Source organism: Dermacentor silvarum, chromosome 4 (assembly GCF_013339745.2).
Source record: "Dermacentor silvarum isolate Dsil-2018 chromosome 4, BIME_Dsil_1.4, whole genome shotgun sequence".
Classification (NCBI taxonomy): domain Eukaryota; kingdom Metazoa; phylum Arthropoda; class Arachnida; order Ixodida; family Ixodidae; genus Dermacentor; species Dermacentor silvarum.
The window spans coordinates 36,014,025-36,030,444 of record NC_051157.2 but is presented as its reverse complement, the minus strand read 5'-3'; the positions used below and the strand labels follow the sequence as shown (position 1 = coordinate 36,030,444).

The 16,420-nt window shown below is 47.8% G+C and overlaps 1 pseudogene; it reads left to right on the top strand.

The window, feature by feature from the left end:
- The window catches only part of LOC119448556 (putative uncharacterized protein DDB_G0271606), a 140,234-nt pseudogene that overhangs the window by 44,315 nt on the left and 79,499 nt on the right, over positions 1 to 16,420 (top strand).

Genomic DNA, 16,420 nt, shown 5'->3' with positions numbered 1-16,420 from the left:
TGCCCCTTGAAGTACCAGCACGCACGTCACGTCGCCTTAACAACAGCCATAGTTTCATGCGCTTATTTGGCAATACACTGTCATTTAACGCATCAGCACTGCCACGTCTCATAACCGTATGGAACAGTCTTCCTGATAACATTGTGTGCCTAACAAATCGGCAAGCCTTTCGCGAAGAATTGCAAAGTTTCCTGTAGAAACATTGTATAAGGATGTTATTGACCTGCTTTCCTTCCCTGTTTTTCATACTTGTATTTTTGTATTTTTTGTGTTTAAGAGTATATTAATGTGTTTACGCTGTCTAAAGCTTAGCCTAGACAAAACTTTTTTTGAACTTTGCTTTACCCATCTTGTGACGGCCTGTATTAACATTTATATTGTTTACTCCTGTTGAAACACTTACTCTGTGTCCCCCCTTACCCTATGCCCTTAAATGGGTCTGTAAGGTATTTTAAATAAATAAATAAATAAATAAATAAATAAATAAATAAATAAATAAATAAATAAATAAATAAATAAATAAATAAATAAATAAATAAATAATCACGAAAATAAAAAAGTTAGTCAAGAAATTTTTTGTTGGTTATGTATTGCTGATGCTACTTGTTCGCGAAAGTTGTTTCCGCGAAAACGCATAAACCACTAGTGCAAGTAGCATTTGTCTTAGCTAGCACTGCCTTTTTAAAATTAAAATTACTGATGGTTTGACTTTGAGGACCCTATATGTCGCGATTGCAGCAACCCATAAGTCGCGGGCCGAATACACAAAACTTCTCGTCCGTAAGGATCATTTGCCATTGACCAGCCGCCTTTGTTAATAATATGTCCAGCATCAGGATTGGGCGGAATTTTCTATTACGAACAATTCTAACGTAAGAGCTCTTTTTGCGAAAGCGAGCCTGCGTCCATAACACTTCCGCTATGCCCCATCTCATCGGAGCTGTTCAGCGCAGCCCAAGGTTAGGGCTGCGTGAGCTAATGAGGAACGAATATCGGTTTTAAGTTTCACTTATTGTCCGCTACTATAGGGAGCGATCGAACGTGTGAGGAGAAAAGGGTAGTGAGGTCAATCAGATGGGCTTCCAATTTGCTACCCTACACAGGGAGAAGGGGGTTAAGGTGAAGAGAAGAAAGAAAACAGAGGGAGGGAAACAATGCACGCGCGGTGCTTGTCTACAACTGGTCACCGAGGCCAGTCGATTTCAGAAATTGTAGTAGCCTTGAGTGGCTTTTCGAGAGAGAGAGAGAGTAAGGAGAGGAAAGATAGGGAGGTCAACCAGACGAGCGTCCGGTTTGCTACCCTACACTGGGGGAAAGGGAAAGGGGAAGAGAAAGAGGGAGAGAAGTCTATAGGCGGTCTCTTGAACCGGTGCACTTCAATTAGCGTCGTCGTCGTCGTCGTCGTCGTCGTCAGCAGTCAGCAGCAGCAGCAGCAGCAGCAGCAGCAGCAGCAGCAGCAGCAGCAGCAGCAGCAGCAGCAGCAGCAGCAGCAGCGCAGCAGCAGCAGCAGCAGCAAGCAGCAGCAGCAGCAGCAGCAGCAGCAGCAGCAGATAGCAGCAGCAGCAGCAGCAGCAGCAGCAGCAGCAGCAGCAGCAGCAGCAGCAGCAGCAGCAGCAGCAGCAGCAGCAGCAGCAGCAGCAGCAGCAGCAGCAGCAGCAGCAGCAGCAGCAGCAGCAGCAGCAGCAGCAGCAGCAGCAGCAGCAGCAGCAGCAGCAGCAGCAGCAGCAGCAGCAGCAGCAGCAGCAGCAGCAGCAGCAGCAGCAGCAGCAGCAGCAGCAGCAGCAGCAGCAGCAGCAGCAGCAGCAGCAGCAGCAGCAGCAGCAGCAGCAGCAGCAGCAGCAGCAGCAGCAGCAGCAGCAGCAGCAGCAGCAGCAGCAGCAGCAGCAGCAGCAGCAGCAGCAGCAGCAGCAGCAGCAGCAGCAGCAGCAGCAGCAGCAGCAGCAGCAGCAGCAGCAGCAGCAGCAGCAGCAGCAGCAGCAGCAGCAGCAGCAGCAGCAGCAGCAGCAGCAGCAGCAGCAGCAGCAGCAGCAGCAGCAGCAGCAGCAGCAGCAGCAGCAGCAAGCAGCAGCAGCAGCAGCAGCAGCAGCAGCAGCAGCAGCAGCAGCAGCAGCAGCAGCAGCAGCAGCAGCAGCAGCAGCAGCAGCAGCAGCAGCAGCAGCAGCAGCAGCAGCAGCAGCAGCAGCAGCAGCAGCAGCAGCAGCAGCAGCAGCAGCAGCAGCAGCAGCAGCAGCAGCAGCAGCAGCAGCAGCAGCAGCAGCAGCAGCAGCAGCAGCAGCAGCAGCAGCAGCAGCAGCAGCAGCAGCAGCAGCAGCAGCAGCAGCAGCAGCAGCAGCAGCAGCAGCAGCAGCAGCAGCAGCAGCAGCAGCAGCAGCAGCAGCAGCAGCAGCAGCAGCAAGCAGCAGCAGCAGCAGCAGCAGCAGCAGCAGCAGCAGCAGCAGCAGCAGCAGCAGCAGCAGCAGCAGCAGCAGCAGCAGCAGCAGCAGCAAAGCAGCAGCAGCAGCAGCAGCAAAGCAGCAGCAGCAGCAAGCAGCAGCAGCAGCAACAGCAGCAGCAGCAGCAGCAGCAGCAGCAGCAGCAGCAGCAGCAGCAGCAGCAAGCAGCAGCATCAGCAGCAGCAGCAAAGCAGCAGCAGCAAAGCAGCAGCAGCAGCAGCAGCAAAGCAGCAGCAAGCAGCAGCAGCAGCAGCAGCAAAGCAGCAGCAGCAGCAAAGCAGCAGCAGCAGCAGCAGCAAAGCAGCAGCAGCAGCAGCAGCAGCAAAGCAGCAGCAGCCGCCGCCTATATTTTATGTCCACTGCAGGACGAAGGCCTCTCCCTGCGACCTCCAAATACCCCTGTCTTGCGCTAGCGTATTCCAACTTGCGCCTGCAAATTTCCTAACTTCATCATCCCATCTGGTTTTCTGCCGACCTCGACTGCGCTTCCCTTCTCTTGGTATCCATTCTGTAACCCTAATGGTCCACCGGTTATCCATCCTACGCATTACATGGCCTGCCCAGCTCCATTTCTTCCGCTTAATGTCAACTAGAATATCGGCTATCCCTGTTTGTTCTCTGATCCACACCGCTCTCTTCCTGTCTCTTAACGTTAGTCCTAAGATTTTTCGTTTTTTCGTTCCATCGCTCTTTGTGCGGTCCTTAACTTGTTCTCGAGCTTCTTTGTTAACCTCCAAGTTTCTGCCCCATGTGTTAGCACCGGTAGAATGCAATGATTGTACACTTTTCTTTTCAACGACAGTGGCAAGCTCCCAGTCAGGATTTGGTAATGCCTGCCGAATGCACTCCAACCCTAAGCTTCCCCTCCCACTAAGCTTCACCAAAGTCACTCCCTCACCAGAACAGGGAAAGGGCCTCCCTGGTGCAGTATTCGGCCACTACCTCCCTCATGACTCCGACAATTAATCAATTAGCGTACTAGTGCACGAATCGCTTTCTGTGCCAGTGACGGGTGTGGCCACGGTCCGAGTATCTTTGACTCGGAGAACGGTCTCGAGTACAGTCGGTTTAAAGTTGTCCCGAGAGGGAGGCGTTGTACGTCGTAGTGAAGACAGGTACACAATAGGTGCTCGATGGTTTCCTCGCATCTACAGGAGTCGCACATTGTGCTATCGGTCATTACCATACGATAGGCGTAAGCTATTTGAGCCTGCGAGGTATGAGGCCACGGTCCTATGTAATATTAGTCCACTGCTAATTTTCCCGCTTGCAGCAACACCGTGCGAATGGAAGGATCATGAACCTTCCGAGATGGCTCGGTGTCTACGGCCTCCCGCTGCTGACCACGAGGCTACGGATCTGCATCCGGCCCACGGCGGCCGCATTCGAATTTAATCGGAAAGCAAAAACGCTGGTATACGTGCGCTGAGATTACCATTTCCTGTTAAATAATTCAATTTGATCGAAATTTGTTCGAAGATACTCCATCATGGCGGCCACCGTCATGGCTCACATGTGGAGCTTTAAGAGGTGACAACCCATTAAAAAGAAGGAAGGAAGAAAAAGGGAGGGGAAGGGGAGGGGGGGGTGGTCAAGAACAATTAGGGGTGGACAATGGGCAGGTCCCTCCTATTTGTCCCTGACGGGAGCAATAACTGTAACTGCATTACACAGAGCTGTTGAGAAGGTATGTACATTGATGTAATAGACATTTCAAACACCATGGAGGTAACATTTACCGAGTGCCAAAGCTCCGTTTGCCAGAAAAAGAAAAATACAATCGTAAAACATCGATAGCGACGCCACCTTCTAAATCTCAAAGAAGGAGCTTGTTTCTCTGAGTGCTCGATATATAACTATATGCTGATTACATTAAAAAGATTAATTGCATTCGAGAACATATATAAAAAAGAAACATTTAGCTTATCAACATCCGTACATATTTTTTTTTGTCCAGGGTAAGTATCCAAGTTAGCGAACAGACATGACATGTATATATGGCATCAATGGTTAGGGCGTGATATAAATTTAGAAAGGAAAGTTCAGCCGCGGCAAATGCGATTTTCTCCGCTAATAAGCCTTCTTTGCGTGGTAAATAAGCCTTGCCAATGGGGTAAGTAAACACGCCCGCACAACTAAACGACAAAAGCAAGAAAAAAAAAAGAAAGCACGAACCACAGTTAGCAGAGCTGCGGAGAAAACGATCCGAGCGAGCGCATCGAGTTTCGCGTGCCAAATTGAAAGACAAAACAGAGAATTAAGGGCGATGACATGTCACCGCTCGGGACAATCGCCTGCGCCGGCGTGTAGTCGCAGCTTCCAACACTATGGGATTGATGAAAAGGAGGGGGAACGGAGCCACTTCTGCTTCTACCATAACGCCGCTGATACAGAGCGCTTTGTAAAGTATTCATGGTTGTTCATAATTTTAGCATCAGGCAGACGAATGCACAAGGTGCGCCCGATGAGTCTTTTGGAGACGCCTCGAGGTAGTTTGAGTGCGCAATGTTGTAAGGGCAGTGTGATTCGGAATCAGAATAAAACTTAATATTCTAGGTATGTTTTCATTGCTCAATATGCAGAAGACATTTCCAGAGTCATAGACGGAGTCGGGGCCTCCTGTACCAAGTAAACGTTCTGAGTAATTAACATACTTAACAAGCGGCAGTAACAAAACAAAGAACTATACATACATAAAACAAAGTATACAAATACACAACATACATAACGAAATCGAACACAAAAGGTGGAAGAAAAAAAAAACAAATACCTTTAATATTCATGAACACTTAGGAACCTTAATACATAAAAACGTAATCTACGAAAGTGCAGAGTGCATACAAACGCAAAGTGAAATTTGATATATATACAGATATATATATATATATATATATATATATATATATATATATATATATATATAGAAAAAAGGAGATAAAGACAGATAAAGACCGGGCCGGATCAAGAGTGTTTTCAATGACGAAGAGGGAAGCGTATAAAAAAATAAGGCCATATATATATATATATATATATATATATATATATATATAGAAAAAAGGAGATAAAGACAGATAAAGACCGGGCCGGATCAAGAGTGTTTTCAATGACGAAGAGGGAAGCGTATAAAAAGAAGCACCGGATCGGCGGCAGGTGTTTCCAGGTTCCTTTAAGCAGAGTCGCATTTCCACTTAAGGCCGCGAGCCACTAACTTGGGCACCATTGGGCGCAGATTAGGGCATAGTTATGAAAAACAGCGTGGGTTTGTACCCATCTTAAACACGGTACCAATTTAGCTCATTTTGCAATCACTCAACGAAATTCTTCTTAGCGCTAATGCGAGAGTTTAAAGGAATCTTTCAGAAACGTCTTATCATTCGTGGCTTTATCTCCTGCCGCAATCTCTAAGCTGATAAGCTAAACCGAGTTTTCGAGTTTCGTAACTCGTCCCTCTCACCCTCCCCACGCCCCGGCTAACGTCGTCTTGTGCAATGATAAGTAATCACCGGCCGGCCGCAATCTGACGCCCGAATTGAAATCACTCGTTTTGAAATAAGGCTTTCGTCTCCAGTTTTGTCCATTTGTTCGGTGAGCATCGCTTCACCGGAGCACTTACTTGGGATTCTTGTGCAAAATAGTCTGAATCAAGCCTTTCAACGCGAGCGGGGACACTGATAAGTAAGAAGGATCTGCAAAGCGGCCACCGTTCGTCACGTTGCGTAAGGACAGTCCTTTGTCGCGAAACACAGGCGCTCACACGGGAGGATGCCGCGCGGTCGCGTTCTTTTAATTTGAGCAACCCGGCGGAAGCGTTGCGTAAGACCAACTGACGTTGGCATGTCCGTTTCATTTACTTCTCGCGCTGCGGCTAGCGTCAGTGATATTTGTACTGACGCGCCAGGTGAGATTTACTGTCGGAGTCGGCGAGCAGTAGTCGTGGTGCTTGCTGCTACCTTAGTCTTCTTTAAGGCTAGGTTCAGGTTATTCGTGGCGCAGTCCCCGCTAAAACACTCAACGAAATTCGCGGAGGAAGCAATTCTCTGATGTGAAGAAAACGAGTATCTATGGTTAGTAGTACTGTGAAGGAGTATCTCTCCCCCCCCCCCCCCCCTCTTTTTTTTTTTTTTTGAAGGGTTGCAACAAAACAGCCCGTAGCTAATCTATGAAGATATTTTACCTGAGCAGCGAATTTATACTTTGATCACAGTCCAGAAAGGGGAACGAACAAACGCTGGCGAAGAGAAAGAAAGAAAGAAAGAGAGAGAGAGAGAGGGAGACGGGCGAGAGGAGAGAAAAAGACGGGCCATGGAAGGGTACCACAGAATGTCGATTCCGCTGTTTATTTACTTGTTTTGCCAGGTTTTGAGTAAGTCGAGACGCCTTCCATTGGTCTGATTACTAAAACCTCAGTGCTCCTTTGGAAACATGAGCGACTCTTCGCTGCGCAACGAACATGTTAGTCGAAATAACACTTTATTAATAGCGACGTACGTGGGTGGCGCTATACATATAGCTGGTACGAAGCAACCATCTTGTTCGGCGGTGAGTGTTTTGCTTTTACCCGAAGTTCTTGCGTTAACGACCTTTCTCGGTGGCACTACGGCGGAGTGAAAGCGGGCATCTGGGGTCCGCCGCGGCGACCAGTGAACGTCGCAACCATGGGAGCTAATAAAAGTTCTCCCACGTATACGTCAAACTCGCCGCCTTTCGTCTTTCAGAGCGCGGTTTTCCTTTACCAGATTCATTTATTTTGGCTTGCGGGGCTTTCGGCTGTTACTATTTCGAGGGACACGTTTACTTGGCCTCGTCGTGACCTTAACGCGTCGAAAAGTTATTTTGCGCCTCATTTTATACAGCGCGGACTTGCTAGGCGCTGCTGCGTTATGTTTTTACACTCTGCAGCGCGAAGAGTGTCCACGTTTCGTGGAAAGGGTGCGAAAAACGAACATCTGGCGCCTGTCGAATCGAAAACAAAAAATTACCTGTTTACAAGTGCAGCGCGATCGGGCGAGAACAGAGAAAGAAAGTGACACACACACACACACACACACACACACACACACACACACACACACACGCACGCACGCACGCACGCTCGCTCGCTCGCTCACTCACTCACTCACTCACTCCAATAGAAGCAAGGAGTGGGTTGAATGCGCTGTTTTGAATGGGTGGATAACCTCTTGGGGAACTTAAATACCGCTCACTGTGTTGAAACGACTCAACGGAACGAAACCAAGTGGGCTTCCAATTATATTCAAGTTTTAGTGGCGAAGCTCCTTAGGGTGTGGGTCTGTCCCTCCTCTGTAGTATGTAGTAGTAGTAGGTAGCCACGTCTACTTTTATGAAAAAAAAATTCCGAAAGTTGTGTCCGTAGCGCGGAATCGAACCAGGGACCCCTCGCTTCCGAACGCGTGGCGCTAACCACTACGCCACGAAGCGCACATGGTCACACGCACCACGATGACAATAAATACCCAACATTAACGAAAGACTGCGCGTTTCTAACGCGTTTGTGCTAGCGCGTTACGGCCCGTGTAAGAAGCTGGTGTAAGACGATGTGGCCTCTCCGCCTTACCCCCGTATTCATAAACGCTCCTCGACTTGAACTTGACTTGCCACCGCCTTGGGCAGCGCGTTCGAAACGCGTTGAAGGCGGTGGCAAGTCAAGTTCAAGTCGAGGAGCGTTTATGAATACGGGGGTTATACTCTCTCAGCAGTCATGTGATGGCGTCGGCAAACGCGGTGCACGTTCCGGCATGTGTAAACGGCTGCGTAAGACGCTGTGGCCTCTCCCCCTTACTAGAAAGTACTGCACGTTTCTAACGCGTTCGCGCTAGCGTCCCCTTAAGCGGGAGATGGTGCAATTATAATGAAGGGCGCTGTTATAAAATAGGAATGACGTCACATATGGCGCGTGTCATTGGTGGAAGTCAATCGTTCGATTTAGTGCGGCGAGACTGGGCGAATTACACGGAAGATTCACGGTTTACCGATGATTCCCTCCGGAGCTTCGCCCACTCATCATCATTCACCCCGTGGATATGCGGTGTTTTTGTTTATTCTTCTCGCTGCACAGTGTTATCAATATCTTTTTTAAGCACAGTGCAAGAGGAAACGCAGCGAAAAGATGAAAGACGAAATTTTATGCCTTTACTGTACCATCTGAACGCAACGTATTAAGCTAGCACTCTGTGCACCAATGGAGAAATATTAACAACATGCTTGGAACAACATATTTCTCCATAGCCTTGTAAATCTTATATATCGTGGTATTAAATCAAATGGAACAGTACTCCTTGCATCTTTTCGTCATCTACGCTCTGTGTATGCATTAAGAGATGTAGGATATATGAGGAATGTAGTTAGAACATCGTACACGCGGTGGTCAGTTAATTACCAGATACCCGAACTTTTATATGTCTACCTACAATTAGTCAACATTGTACTAAAATTTGTCTCCTTTATCTTTCAAAAGGCAGGTAAGACGTCTTGTTCCGAAAGAATGAAGGGTTAAATAACTGAACGAGCATTGAAAAGCTTTTGTCATTATATGCCTGATTGTGCTTCTTCTGTATTGCACTTGGGATTGCTTCAGCATTTATGTCAAACTCAATTAGATTGTTCGCCGTTTGGTCGTGTTCCTTTTAGGCTGTTCGCTTTTTCTCGTCTCCCGTTTTCGCTTGTGTGTTATGCTAGCTATCACACTGAATGTTTCGGATTGGGCTATTTAACGACTAATTTAGCTAATGCGGGTGTCACACCGTGCACTTTTGATTGCGATCGAGCCCGATTGGGATCGAATTTCGCGGTCGCCATTGGCATTCCTACGAAGGCTGCGGAAGGGAGTGAATCGAAGTCGAGAATTTTGATCCAGATCGGGTTCGATCCCGATCAAAAGTGGCCGTGTGATACCGGTATCAGGCCAACTAACGTTCTGAACTAATTCAAATGCAAAAATACGTTTTTTTTAAATGTATGGTACTTGCGTGTATTTATATCAAAATTGACAAGCTTCTTATTTTTTCTGGTTTCTGGGTTGCTCTCTTCGCGTTGTCAGTTTTTATTCTCGTTGTATCTCGTCTTTTTTTTTGTCACATGTATCTTTTCTCATACGACTGTGTCTCTTGTTTCATTAAATCTTTGTTGGAAGTCAGCGCTATGCCCACCTCATCTCTATCTTTGTGTTAAGTTGTGCTGTTTGGTGCTTATTATGCCCTACCAACAAGCCAAAATGTGAATGCTTTTAACTCTGAGGTGATAGCAGCCTTCTCTTTATATTAAGACTGTTGGGTCAGACGTTTAATACTGACTCATAGAAAGACTTAGTACAAGGTGCCGCAATGACAGCGGAAAGAAAAAAAAATCAAGAAAGAAGGAAAGAAAGCTATGGAGGGAAATATATAAGTAAAGGCAGGGAGATTAACTAGAGTGACGTCCGCTTGGCTACCTTGCTCTAAGCACTACCCTATTTCTCACCGTGGGCGTCAATTACTGCCACAAATGACAGTAGCGTCTCGAGCCAATCTGCTCAGAGCAGTCCTTATAATTTATTCAATATCGCACATACCGATCACTACAGCTCAGTTTGTTCTTCATACTCTTTGGTTACGCCCTGCAAAACTTTTTTTTTTCTGCAGCTAAGCAGGGTTGTGGGGATAAAAGCTATGTCATACTAAGCTATCTTGAGCAAGGCAGCCTTCATATCTCCGCCACCCGACACACTCTCTCTGGCGTATCCTCGCAGTTTTATCTACGTGCACGGCTAACTATTTCCTTTTTTGTCCCATTAAGCTCTTACTGTTGTTTTCGGCTACTCCACCGGCCCGCCCCGCATTTCCGGTCACGCAAGGTATCGTTCCCCACACTATAACTATGCTTGTAGAGAAGCACGCTTTAAAGGAATGCAAGTTCCGGATTAACATTTGTTACGACGGAAAAAAAATGAATGAAATAAAACTCTCCATTGCTCCCTTTTTGTTGCGAGATAAGTTCTACAAGCCCTGTTACACTCGACTCACTTAAAAAGCCACGCTGAAGTGTACGCTCGAAAAAAAAAAACACTGCATCTCCACGAAGTGAATGATGATGAGTGGGCGAAGCACCGGGGGATCATTCGGTTAACCGTGAATCCCCCGACGCCGGCAAGCGGACCCAGAGGCGGCGAGAGCGCCGGAAGCGGCGGCAAAACGCCGGAAGCGTTCTGTATGCCTGAGGTTGGTGGCGCCGATGCTCGGTTCAAGCGCGAGCTTCGCGAGCCCTCAGCTCCGGGTCCGCTTGCCGGCGTTGCCGTATTGCTGCAGCCTTGCGAGCCCTCAGCTCCGGGTCCGCATGCCGGCGTCGCCGTGCTGCAGCAGCTTTCCGAGCCCTCGGCTCCGCTTGCAGTTGAGCCGCCACTCTCGCCTTTTCATCCATAGCGGGCGCGCCGTTATCAGAAGCGACCGTTATCATCCATGGCTGAAGAGAGAAAGAGAGCGCGCGTCGGGAACGAACGCCCTTGTGCACCGCAGCGCACCTAGCGGACTCCATGCAAACCAGAGCTACGGACGACGACAACGACGACGACGAGGGGGGGGGGGGACAAGGCTCGGCCCTAAGGTGCTTCGCCCCTAACACATGAGACGTGAATATCCAGCGAATGCCCGATGCAACAACTCGTTTATTTGTCTCTTGCACTTATGTGCAATTATGTGCAATCTTGTGAACGATTCTAATCAATCTTGTGCGATCATGTGCGAAAAGCGATGCGACAGCGACTGCTCTTTTCGGTGAAAAGGGGTGTCTTAGTTGGGCTGCTAGTACCACCTGCGCAAGTGTACATAATGATAATATATTCAGATTACAGGTGCGTGCTCCCAACAAAACTTTATGCCATGTTTCTTGTGTTTCAACTTGTTTATAAATATTTTTAAAAATTCAAAAAGGCATGCGGGAAGAGCGAGCGGCAACATCGGTCATGTAGCATACTAGAGCACTAACCCTTTAGCTTTTTGCACATGATTGCACATGATTGGGTAGAATTTTTCACAAGGTTGCACATAATTGCACATTACTGATATTAACTGGGAAAAACAGATATACAACGTGTACGAATATGAAAGTAATAGGACGTGCACAGATCTGCGTTTTTATTTCTCGTGTTTTGATTGACTCGAATGAAACAGGTCACGTCTTATTTGCATCGCTAAATAAATTATGCACGCTGAACTACAGGACAAAAGGAAATATCATATGCCCGATAGCAGTTCTGAATTGTCCAAACAATATATATTTATGATAATCACGTTTTGCCAGCGCGTACAATTAAAAGTCATTTATATATAGCCTGACAGATGAGGGCACACACTGCTCATAAAATTACATGATTAATCATCGCATGCACTTTCGCTCTTCCCAATAACATGAGTCATAGAGATCGCCTCGTGTCTGAAAAATGGACGTAGCTTACAGCTAAATATTATATGATTGTGGACATGTACCAACTTCACCGAGATGCGTCGACAACCTGCATAGGATAATTCGATCTATCGATCTACGTGAAACAGCAAGTGGAACTGGGTGACGAAGACGCAGTTAGAAAAATGAACAAATCCCGTATTTACAGATCTTCCAGTTGTTGTCAAATGCCTGTCATGACTGTCCACCTAGCTGCGGCAATTATACAGTGCCCATCGCCACCACGAATGTTGGGTGCCCGAACAGCGGAAAATTAACATGCGGACTTCAGTAAGGAAAAGTTTGTAAATGGAAGTGCATATATATATATATATATATATATATATATATATATATATATATATATAACTAGAGAAGGGGTAACCGAGGGGCCCAATTTTGTTAAGCATGACCACATAAAGCTGACAAACAATGAAGCCAAGGAAAGCATCGGGGAAATAAGTGTGGTTGAAATCGGAATGTAGAAAGTAATGAAGAAAAGGGAAATGAAAGTGGACGAAAAGATAACTTGTCGCCGGCGGGAGCCGAACCCGCAACCTCCCCATTACGCATGCGTTGCACTACCAATTGTGCTACGGCGACGGCCATCAATTCGTCCACTAACTTGGGTATTTATGTTTACTAGATCTAGCCCTAAGAGTGTCAGCCAGCGCCACTCAGAACCATGGTGGGCGGATGTGGAACATCCTTTTTAGCCTGATGGCGTCACGAAACACGTGATCTTAGGAGAGCAGACACGTGGTTAATAAACCCTTGCATGCTACCTAATGACATCAATGCTGCCAGATTCGAGACCCTCGCATTGAATAAACGAGAGAAGAAGGGGGAACCGAGGGGCTCGATTTTGTTGATCATGACCACATAAAGCCAACAGACAATGAAGCCAAGGAAAGCATCGGGGAAATTGCGTGTGATTGAAATAGGAATGTAGAAAATAATGAAGAAAACGGAAATGAAAGTGGACGAAAAGATAACTTGTCGTCGGTGGGAGCCGAACCCGCAACCTCCGAATTACACGTGCGTTGCACTATCAATTGTGCCATGGCGACGGCCATCAATTCGCCCACTAACCTGGGTATTTATGTTTTAACGCGATAGCGTTAAGGGCCCCGTGTCGCATAAAATCCGGCGTCGGCGTCGGTATCGGCGTGGATGTCGGCGTCTGTGGCTTAGAAAAGCATCCCAAACCACCCCAACAGCGCAGGCCCTCCGCGTGGTGAAGGGTGTTAGTGAACAAAAATTTAATTTATCACAGTGAAATCCGTCAGAAAAATGGTAAAGTACGACTTAACCACAACCTACAGACATGGTGGCATCGGACTGTTATTTGAATGTACGAGAAAACATAATTCTGTTACGAGGAAACTGAAACACAAACCCCTTTTGCCAGCATTTCTACCATACCAACAGCGGCGTGCTCGGGTAGGCTACTTGCGAAAATCTTATCCGGATGGCGCTCGCATCCTCGGCAAGTCAAATTGGGACTTGACCTGCCTAATACGTTTTGGACACGCGCGCGTCGGGGCATTAGCAAACAATTAATAAAATAATAAAAAAGGTCCTAGGGCCTTCACATTTTCATATACGAGGACTTATATTGCCCCTGGAAAAAAATCTTTCCAGCAATGCATTTTTGTTTAAAAGTGAAGCCGATGTTAACAGGATTGGTGTAAGCTTTGTCTTTGAAAGGAGGTTTTCTCACGTTCTGTGTAGCAGTGAAACCTACTAAAAAATGCGATGTGAACGGGTCCCGATAACGCTATCGCTTTCCACTCTTAAAGGCGAAGCTTAAGCGTCCTCCAATTTATATATATACCCCAAAAATGCTGAACACATGCAAGAATACCGCCCAATACTTTGGTACTCATTTCTCATATTGAAAAAACAATCAGGGGTACGAGTAAGCCCCCAAGAGACAGAGCATTATTTTGTTCCGCTCGTTATGAATTATTAGCAGGAACACGCTTCATTGTTACTTTTCCTGCATTTTCTTTCATCTCTGTTCTACTTCTTTGTTCAATGATGTTGTCAGCAAACATTGATTGTATTGGGTGGTGGTGGCGTGCGGCATTAGGCAGGTTTGACCTGGCAAACTTACGGTAAATTTTTAAGTACTATCAAACTATTTGACGCTTCGTTGCACACCGTAGTGCGCGTCTACAAGGGAAACGGAGTGTCTTCAAAGTTCTAGAGCAGCGTCACTGACACTGCAGTAGCGTCGTGATGCAAATATGTAAAAACTGGTGCACAAAACGTGAGCGCTTTGTAGGCACACTCTTGAAACTTTCTGGTTCGCCTATTTTTCAAAGCCGTTTAATCTGCGCCTTAAAAAACAAAAATAACAGAAGAAAAAGATGCCTATTTAACAAAACAAATTTGGCACGCGGGTCTCAGTGTTCGCCAACTCCCTCGTTAAATGCCGGCATAAGCTCGACGCCCCGCTGGCTTTTCGTCGCGGTGGTCCCCACTCGCCACTTAAGCGGCCCTTCTTTTTTCGTCTCACACAAACAGGAGGCACGTGCCGATTGCGGCAGTCGCGGTCGCGAACTTGGCTCCTAAAGACGGCTCTTTCCTTTTGCAGAGTACGGTGAGCGAAAAGGCCAATGATGAGGCAGTGAAGCGCCGCAGTCGGCGCGCGGCGACCAGAACGAACGAGTCGCTGCCGCGGGAACCAAGCGACACGGCTGGGGCGATCGCGAAAGCACGCATCCCCGGGGCGCTAAGCCTGGTTGGGGTCGGGGCTTCCGACGCTAAGCCCAGTCGACGCTGACGCCGGGGGACAGGAAGCGTTTTGTGACTCCGGCAATCCTCGAAGAGGAAGAAGAAGAAGGGGACGTGCGCGCGACGCGCTGATATTATTCGCCTCGGATGGCGCGTCGGGGATTGTCGACTGCCGTTGAGACGGTGGCGAACGACACGCTCGTGCCGAAGGTGAACCGGGGGATTAGTAACAGGGCGGGAGGGAGGGCGGCGCTTCCAAGCGCGGTTGCCTGCGCTCCGCGGTTCCGAGTCGACAAAGTTTGGTGTAAAAGAGAAGCGGTGTCGGGGGGTGGTGTATAGGGTGGCGCGGAATCCCCCCGCAAATACCCGCCTTCGGCGAAAGTTTGCCGCTCTTTTGGCAGTGTGTCGCCGGAACACTGTTGTTATCATCGTCGTCTCCTGTCTCTGCGGAAGCACGTGTGTGTGTCTCGGTGTCACCAGTCTTCCTTACGCCCCCGCTTTCGCTGGGTTCGAGAGCAAAACAGCAGCGCCGTTCTCCCCGACTGTGTCTTTGTCTTTCCCTTGCTGCGAAACTTGCAGACTGCTGTGTGTCTTCCCGGCGAGTTCTCGGTTTCAGCTGCTCTTTCTTCTTCATCCTCAGTCCCCCTCTCTCTCTCTCTCTCTCTCTCTCCCCTCGATACTGTCCTGTCTAATTTGTTCCTCGCCGACGAGCGATCTAAGCTCGGCGGGGAGTGTGGAAGCCGGGGAGGAGAGGGAATTGCGGTGAGTGTGTGCGCGCGTGCTCGGCGTTTGGCGCGTTGTCGTAAATTGCGGTTCCGTCTGTTGCGCCAACCTCCTTCATGGCGCTTATGAGAAGGGCTAAACAGCAGTTTACCGAGGTTAGGCCCCGAAGGACGACTTGAGGTTAGTGTACGGCGTTATTGTGGGCTCCTCTTTGGTCTGCAGTCTCACCTAATCTTGTTGACTTTTGCTGTTTCTTCTTTAGGTACGCTTGTTCCGTGAGAGAAAGAGGAAATAGTTGTAATCTCGATTTTGCCAGCACGCCTATCGAACAATGGTTTACTTCTGCCACCCAATTGGCTCATTCTTCGCCCTGTGATTTTTTTCTCTTTTTTTTTTACAGCAGGTACGCAGTGTTCATGGACGAACAGAATGGAATGAGAACTTTCCCGAGGCAATCAATGTTTTGATAAGGATTACATCAACCGCTAGATTCGACTTGTCATATAGAACTTTCCACTGTGGCGGAATAACTCATATATCTGGACTGCTGCGCGTCTCTATAAAGCGCTCGTGCTGCTTCACATTGTGCACAAAGGCTCACAGCTGTCCAGATGGCATTGAGGCGACGTCCCAGGGCCATATCATTGGAAAAGCATATGAACAGTGCTATCAACGCGCTGCAAAACGCGAACAAGAATATTTATGAGTGAGAGTAAACTCGAGAATAGACTTGTTTCTGTTAGCCTGCTCCAACTAATTAAGATAACTTATCGACAAATTCTTGATACGGGATAGGTGTTAATGCTTTTCTCATTTCTTATCAACCTGGTGGCCACTCATCGAGGCTTCGACACAGGACATTGTAACGATTCCCGCATCGACAAAACAGAGTCGTTCGCCACGAACAAGTGGGCCAGCAAATTCAGTAGCAAGTGCAGCCATGAATTATAGACCTCAGGACGAAAAACTTTGGTAACTTGGTCAGTGATTCGAAAACTAGGCGAATGCATCATCACCTGACCGTTTCCAGGTATGCTTAGAGGGCTCCAATTATCCCCATAATCCTGCAATGTTCTGCGCCTTAACCGTAG